The sequence below is a fragment of the Bos indicus x Bos taurus genome, chromosome 5 (genome assembly GCF_003369695.1).
Source record: "Bos indicus x Bos taurus breed Angus x Brahman F1 hybrid chromosome 5, Bos_hybrid_MaternalHap_v2.0, whole genome shotgun sequence".
Lineage (NCBI taxonomy): Eukaryota > Metazoa > Chordata > Mammalia > Artiodactyla > Bovidae > Bos > Bos indicus x Bos taurus.
In genome coordinates, this window is record NC_040080.1 from 115,431,983 (window position 1) to 115,439,744 (window position 7,762).

The 7,762-nt window shown below is 39.7% G+C and overlaps 1 pseudogene; it reads left to right on the forward strand.

Annotated features, from left to right (window-relative positions):
• Positions 1 to 570: 570 nt before the first annotated feature.
• Positions 571 to 1,559, forward strand: LOC113893595 (annotated as a pseudogene).
• Positions 1,560 to 7,762: the final 6,203 nt, after the last annotated feature.

Genomic DNA, 7,762 nt, shown 5'->3' on the forward strand with positions numbered 1-7,762 from the left:
TTTGTTAGACAGCCGGGTTTATACCTTCCACCAACCCACACCTAGGCACGTCCTCCAATCAGCTTCTCATTTTCACACTTGAACGAGTGCTGATAATAACTGGACATTTGAGAAAAGACAACTCAAAATGCAGAGCCAAAAATAAATAGAAAAAAAGAAATGTGGACAAAAGCAATCAATGGAACAGAGAACCAAAAGAAAGTCATAGTTTATATCATCAAGGGTAGAAAAAAAAATGGGACAAAAATGGGATCTTATGAAAAAAAAATCAAAGAGCAATTTTTCACCTTGGAAATTAAAAATATGATGAACACGGAGAGGTTTGCTCCAGCTTCTGCTGAAGAGTTGCTGGGAGAGCAGAGTCTGCAGGAGGAGCTGCTGCCAGCGGGAGGGTGGGCGTGGGCAGTAGCACTGAGCTCCACTATGAGGCTGAGGAGGGGACGCAGAGGTGGGGGAGGAGTGGGTGCTTGCCGGGGGACTGCTGCACTGGCGGGTCGCTGACCCAGGGAAGGGTCCGTATGCTCCTCTGTGCCCACCCCTCTCCAGACCACATGCTCCGTCTCCCACCTGATGAAGGGTGTGGCAGCACAGGTCTTGGAAGTCTGGAAGAAGGTCAGCTCTCTCTCTCTGGAGCAGGAACAGGAATTCCAAGCACAAAAAAATGACTGAGCCTGATGAAGGCTACTTCTGAGAACAATAACAAGTTGTGTTGAAGATAGAGACATGTTGAGATTTAAGGGCTTTAAGCACCTTTTAAAATTTTCAATCTTGCACATAAACTTTTATCCTGGCTGTCAATATTTTGGACAGATTCTTGGCTTTTATGAAGGTAGACCCTAAAATTTGTCTTTCACTGGAGTCTGTTGTTTTTGCTGGCTGCCAGAATAGTTAAAAAAGAATGCAATGTTTCATCTACTCAAAAAGTAATCTGGATTAGTCAATGTAAATGCATTGCTTCTGACAGAAAACAAAGGAAAAAATAATTTTGGAAAAAAAAATCAGGACTATGAAATGGAACATACTGCTTATTAAACTTTTTTTTTTGCTTACCCAAGACTATTATACTTCATATTTCAGAGAGGAAAGAAATATTGAGCCTTGATAAATTGGAAGCTTCGCTTAAAGCTTGCAATTTTCTGGTAGTCTTTTCAAAAGCAAAGCCATCTGTATTAGTTCTGTGCCTTTTCAATCCGTAAGTAGAAACATAATTCATTACTGCAACTTCTCTAGCTTGTTATAAAGTATTCAAAAATTAATGATACTGAGTGCTTTTACTGGAGGGAAATAGCTTCTAAAGACTAGCTGAATATTTTCTCTTGAATGTTGCAAGGAACTGGTTTGGATTACTTCCAGGTACAGAGCCCAGACCATCCAAGACAGCAAATACAATGTTCCCGAGTTGTCAACAATACCTGAGGATTGTTGTCTTGATGAAAGTGAAAGTGAAGCCTTGGAAGACATGTGTTTCAGAGAATCAGGTCTCAGCAGTTCTCTCCCCAGCTCAGTGATCAAAGACATGCTGTCTTTTTCAACTTAAAAGTGGCGCCGTCTCTGTGCTGTCCGTCTTAGAAATCTAATTGCACTGGGTCAGACTTTGAAGTATACATATAGCTTATGAGTAATAAATACGAAAGTAGGTAGTTTTTGGTCCAGTCCCTATCTAGGCAGGAATACAAAGATGGAAACACCTGTTGTCAATAATTATTTGAATCAGATCTGGTTTATTTTCATATTTTGAGCTATCAAATGGGTTGTTGTTGGTGGTTTACTTGTTAAGTTGTGTTCAACTCTTTGCAACTCCATAGACTTTAGCCTGCCAGGCTACTCTGTCCATGGGGATTCTCCGGGCAAGAATACTGGAGTGGGTTGCCAATTTCTTCTCCAGGGGATCTTCCTGACCCAGGGATCAAACCCACATCTCGTACATCTCCTGCACTGGCAGGCAGGTTCTTTACCACTAGCGCCACCTGGGAAGCCCCCCATTAAATGGTTTAGGACCCTACTCCTCAAATGATTGAAATAATTTAAATGTTGACACTTTCATTTTTTTCTTTGATTTAAATAATTTTTAGCTATTTTTCCATATGGATAGTATATTTCATCAGTAAGGATATAGGGAGTCAAAGAGAGAATCTTTTTTCTGTTGGTGAAATATAAAGTAGAAGACTGAAATCTGCTCAGAACTAAAGAATAGAGTTTGAGTGAAGATGAGTTTTGAGGGAAGTGCAAGTTCTGAAATATGTTTTGAGGGGAAAGGAGGAGGGAACAAGGACGAGTACAGAGGGTGATCCTGAGGTTCTAGTCAAGGCCGAAAATCATGAATTTAAAGTAGTGTCAAATCAAAGAATTAGGGGGTTTTTAACTGGTATTCTCAAATATAAAAATGTGGAAACAAAAAAGGTTAAGTGTCACTCACTGCTCCAGGGTTTGGGTTTTACAGGTTGCTGATGATGTTGAACTTTAGATGAACAAGCCTGAAGTTCAAGCTCAGTAAGGAAGAAGGGTAGCCCAGGATGGAACTGCTAAAACCAAAATGGGGAATGCAGGTATTGGAGAGTTTGTGTAAATTGTTGTGCAGATTTTTTGGGAAGGATAGTATGAGAGAGGTGAAAAAACTTGTTTGCAAAGTATAGAATTCACAATTTCTGAGTGAACTATCAACACGTGTTCTTTGGAAAAAGGCTGTAGTGCAGAGGAGGAAAGGATAAGGTGAAAGACGTCTAGGAAATTTGAAGTTAGGATGCCACCTTTTGTCTACATGAACACTAAAATCTTGTAGAATTATTGTAGAAGTATTGCAGAAAAAGACTGTGATCCAGATCCAAAAGGCTACATTCAATGAAATGAACTTAACAAGGATGATATATGATAAATAGCCTTAAATGAGGATGGATTTCTGTAGTCAGATGAAAGAGTAAAAGTCAGGAAGAAGAATTAGGGATTCAGGAAAATGTCACCTCCCTGTCTGTTAATATCCACTTTCCTGTGAATATGGGAAAAAGAATAGCTTTCAACAGAGAGGCTTATAGGAATACTGAAAATCATAATTAATCAAGGTCTGTCTTTCTGTAGTGTCTGGGTGGCACCAGTGGTAAAGAACTCACCTGCCAATGCTGGAGACATAAGGGACACGGGTTTGATCCCTGGGTCAGGAAGATCCCCTGGAGGAAGACACGGCAACCCAGTCCAGTATTCTTGCCTGGAGAATCCCATGGACAGAAGAGCTGGACGGGCTTCAGTCTATGGGGTCAGAAAGAGTCAGATGCGACTGAAGCAGCTTAGCACGTCTTCCTGTAGCATCAATTTCCATGCCTGGTAAACAATGTCATACACCTTAGATTAACAGAAACTTGGATCCATTTTGAAGTAGGATGCCAAATTTATGTACATGTTAATGATAAAACAGCAAATGTCAAAGAAAATTTACACTTATGAAATGCTGCTTTGAGCTAGTCCTCTGGTTATTCAAAGATTCTCTTTTCACTGTCATCTATGTGGAAAAAAACTTTCAAATTATCTAGGAGGTAACGGGAAGGGAAGAGACCCTGAAAGAAAAGAAAAAAGAACACAAGGCATTCATTATCCACAGAAAGGAGTCTTGCATGGCAGTGAATCTTTCCAGAAAGATCAGGAAAATAAATTTGAAAATAGTAATAGTACAGGAGCCCAGGAAAAGAAAAGAGGAGAAAGTCCAGGATGTTGTTGTTTTTCAGTGATTGAGAAAAATAAGAATGAAGATTGTTCACATGTGATTGTTCTTGGATATTTTCCATGTTAACTTTTGCACAAGTCATTTTTGTGCAGGCAGTATTGTACCCTGCCTGTCTTAGGCATGTAGTGAGGACTATATGTGAGGAGAGTTCAACCAGTTTTAAGAGTGCTGAAAAATCCAGAGCTTTTTCATGGTGTTGGAATCAGTCCCTTAATCACAACCTTCCTGGTGTCATATATTTAACTGAAATGGTGACAAGATGACTTACTTAAGCCCAGTAACTCTTTTCCGTCAAGTCAGAGGCTGGCAGTGAAGCCCCCAAAACACGATCTTTCTTTTTTAAAAAATTGGTTTTCACAGTGCTTTTCAACCTCTTTAGGACAGACAGTAGGACAGTACATGCAAACAGGTAACAACAAGTTTATCAGCAAATTTACCATTAAAGTTCCCAAATATCAGATCTTTCGGCCTTCTGCTCACAGTGTCTTAAATCATGGTTCTTTTGTTGGTACTATTTGCTTTTATCAGCAGTTGTAGCAACACTGGTATTTTTTTCCTCCATAAGGGTTACTTCATCCTCATGAAAGATCTCTAAAAATGCACGAGTAAAGACATACCTCAGAACTCTTGAAGCTCTTTCTCCCTGTTGCCAAAATGATTCTGTTATCTTAAAATTATGCAGCATTTTTCAAGCAGAAAGCTTTGTGAAGAATACTTCCTTCCTCAAATGTTGAGGATATTGAATTATAGTCCCTGTTTTCCCTGTCAGTGAACGTGATCATATTATCTTCAGATAAACTAATTTCATGATTTATTAATAATCATTTCTCAGAAATTTGACCTGGTATGGCTGTAAATGGTGAAATAAAAAATCTTTTTATGAGAAATTTTAGAATTTCAAGAAGTATATTTTTGCCCTAGCTTGAAAGAGCTGCAGTCATTTCCAGAAGGACTAAAGGCAAGCCAGTTGAAAAATATTGTGGGTTTGGAGAAGTGGATAAAAGGAAATTTTTTCTAAAAGGGCAGGCGGTGGCCTCAGGAAAGGAGATTTGCTAAGGGTATTGGGTACAGACAGGAAATAACAGAACTGCCAAATTGGGTTTTTGAGGATATCAGGATGAGACTTAACCTGAATTATTGAGTTTAAGTCAGCAAGAAAGGACAGAGTAACACCTGGGACTGTTATCAGTGGTTTGCTAGCCTGAGGGAGCAATAATAAAATAATGCCAACTCTAGGATGAATTGTTTCATTTTTACTTTTAAGAGATACTATTCTCACCGAAGTGGAGAAGGCAATGGCACCCCACTCCAGTACTCTTGCCTGGAAAATCCCATGGACGAGGAGCCTGGTAGGCTCTAGTCCATGGGGTTGCTAAGAGTCGGACAGGACTGAGCGACTTCACTTTCACTTTTCACTTTCATGCATTGGAGAAGGAAATGGCAACCCACTCCAGTGTTCTTGCCTGGAGAATCCCAGGGACGGGGGAGCCTGGTGGGCTGCCGTCTCTGGGGTCGCACAGAGTCGGACACAACTGAAGTGACTTAGCAGCAGCAGCAGCATTCTCACTGAAGTACAATAAAGCATCAGGTGACATCTATTAAACAAAATTTATACTTTTTCAATCATTTAAATATCAACTGATTTACAAAGTTTCTAAAAAGACTTAAAATTTACCTAGAAAATTTTTCAACTGTATTGAGAAGTGGGGACTTATTGTGGATACTTAAATATGATGTGACTTAGATTTTGAAAAGGAAAGTGTGTGACTAAGGACTAGAATGAAGAAAGGCAATAGCTAACAATAAAATAATGGAAATCATATTATAAATATAAGGAAGATATTTAAATGATAGATTGTTTGGGCTTTTATGTAAATAGTAACAGAAAAATACTATACATCCTCAAATCGAAAACTAGCACTGATTTAGGAATCTTAATCAATGATGTCATATTGGATGGGTGAGGATTATAACAGGGTGATGGTGGTGGCTATTGCAATTATCTAAATATTAAGTAAACCTCCCTCGTTGGGCAAGTTTTGTGATTACGGCAAAGTAAAGAAGAGATCAGTATGAGAGGCTGTGGTTGCAGCTGACTGCATTTAAGCCAGACTGTTTCCACCCCTGGTGTCAGATCTGCTCTGCACGCTGCTGATTAGGTCTACCAGAGTCTAGCCAGCCTAACTGAGGACGCTTCTTGGATGAAAACTCAACCAGAGAGAAAAGGGAGTCAATGACTCTGTCTATAGATATCAGAACCCAAACCAGGTATTTGTCATCCCTGGGGCATAATGATGCTCAGTACACACCATTTCTGCCAGTTAGATTTGTCTCCTCCATACGTCTCTATTTTAAAGTAAAAACTGTTTGTTTTTTTTTAAGTCTCTAAGATGTGAACAAGTAACTCTGCTGTGTTATCCTTTAGCAGAACATAGTAGAAAAAGTGGAAAGGAGTATTTTCCCTCAATTCAAAGATTTGTTGTTTCTGGGACATCAGTGCCACTGCTGCAGCGTCAGTAGAAAGGGTGGGCAGGGCTGGGAAGTGACCCTCCGAGGCTGCATTGCCACCAAGAAGACATGCTTGCATTTAATGAACAAGGCTGAGGAAGAAAAGAGAGAAACGTTAAAAAATATGACTTGGTTTAAGTACATGTAAGGGAGCTGGTGGGACTCCCAGAAATGCTTGGAAGCGAAAGAATTTTACATAGAATTTTTCCTGAATTATGAAATAAGGGGAGGAAAGCAAAGAAGGAGGGGGGTGAAGTGACATTTGAATTGACTTGGATTAGATATTGTGATGGATAGAATAATGATTTGGACACAAAGAGATGTCCAATCCGAATTCCCAGAATCTGTGAATGTTACCTGCTGACAGGGAAATTAAGGTTGAGATTGCAATTAAGATTGCTAATCAGCTAATATAGAAAATTATTCTGGATTATCCAGGTGGGCTTAGTGTAATCTAAAGGGTCATCAAGGAAGGAGACAGAAAAAAAGAGAACCAGAGAAATGGCAACATAAAACAGATTCAATTAGTCATTGCCAGCTTTGAAGTTAGAAGGGGACCTTGAGCTAAGGAATGTGGGTAGCCTGCAGAAGATGGAAAAGGTTAAAAACTAAATTCTTCCCTTGAACCTGAAAGTAAAAGAGGAGAGTGAAAAAGTTGGCTTAAAGCTCAACATTCAGAAAACTAAGATCATGGCATCTGGCCCCATCACTTCATGGCAAATAGATGGGAAAACAGTGGAAACAGTGGCAGACTTTATTTTTTGTGGGTCCAAAATCACTGTAGATCGGTGGTTGCAGCCATGAAATTAAAAGACACTTACTCCTTGGAAGAATAGTTATGACCAACCTAGACAGCATATTAAAAAGCAGACACATCGCTTTGCCAACAAAAGTCAGTCTAGTCAAGGTTGTGGTTTTTCCAGTAGTCATGTATGGATGTGAGAATTGGACTATAAAGAAAGCTGAGCGCCGAAGAATTGATGCTTTTGCTTGGACTGCAAGGAGATCCAACCAGTCCACCCTAAAGGAAATCAGTCCTGAATATTCATTGGAAAGACTGATGCTGAAGCTGAAACTCCAATACTTTGGCCACCTGATGCAAAGAGCTGACTCATTGGAAAAGACCCTGATGCTGGGAAAGATTGAAGGTGGTAGGAGAAGGGGACGACAGAGGATGGGATGGTTGGATGGCATCATCGACTCAATGGGCATGAGTATGAGTAAACTCCAGGAGTAGGTGATGGACAAGGAGGCCTGGTGTGCTGCAGTCCATGGGGTCACAAAGAGTCAGACATGACTGAGCGACTGAACTGAACTGAAGGAATGCAGCCCTGCTGGTACCATTTCAGACTTCTGTCCTCTAAAACTGTAAGATAATAAATTGATGTTGTTTTAAGCCCTAAGTTTTCAATACCTTGTTAAAACAATAGGAAATTAATACAGTTGTGAATTTATGGGAGTTGATGTGATTGATCAGAGAAGGAAAAGAGAAAAACAAACATATGAATCTTTTTTTAAAGTCAATTGGGATAGCAATGTATC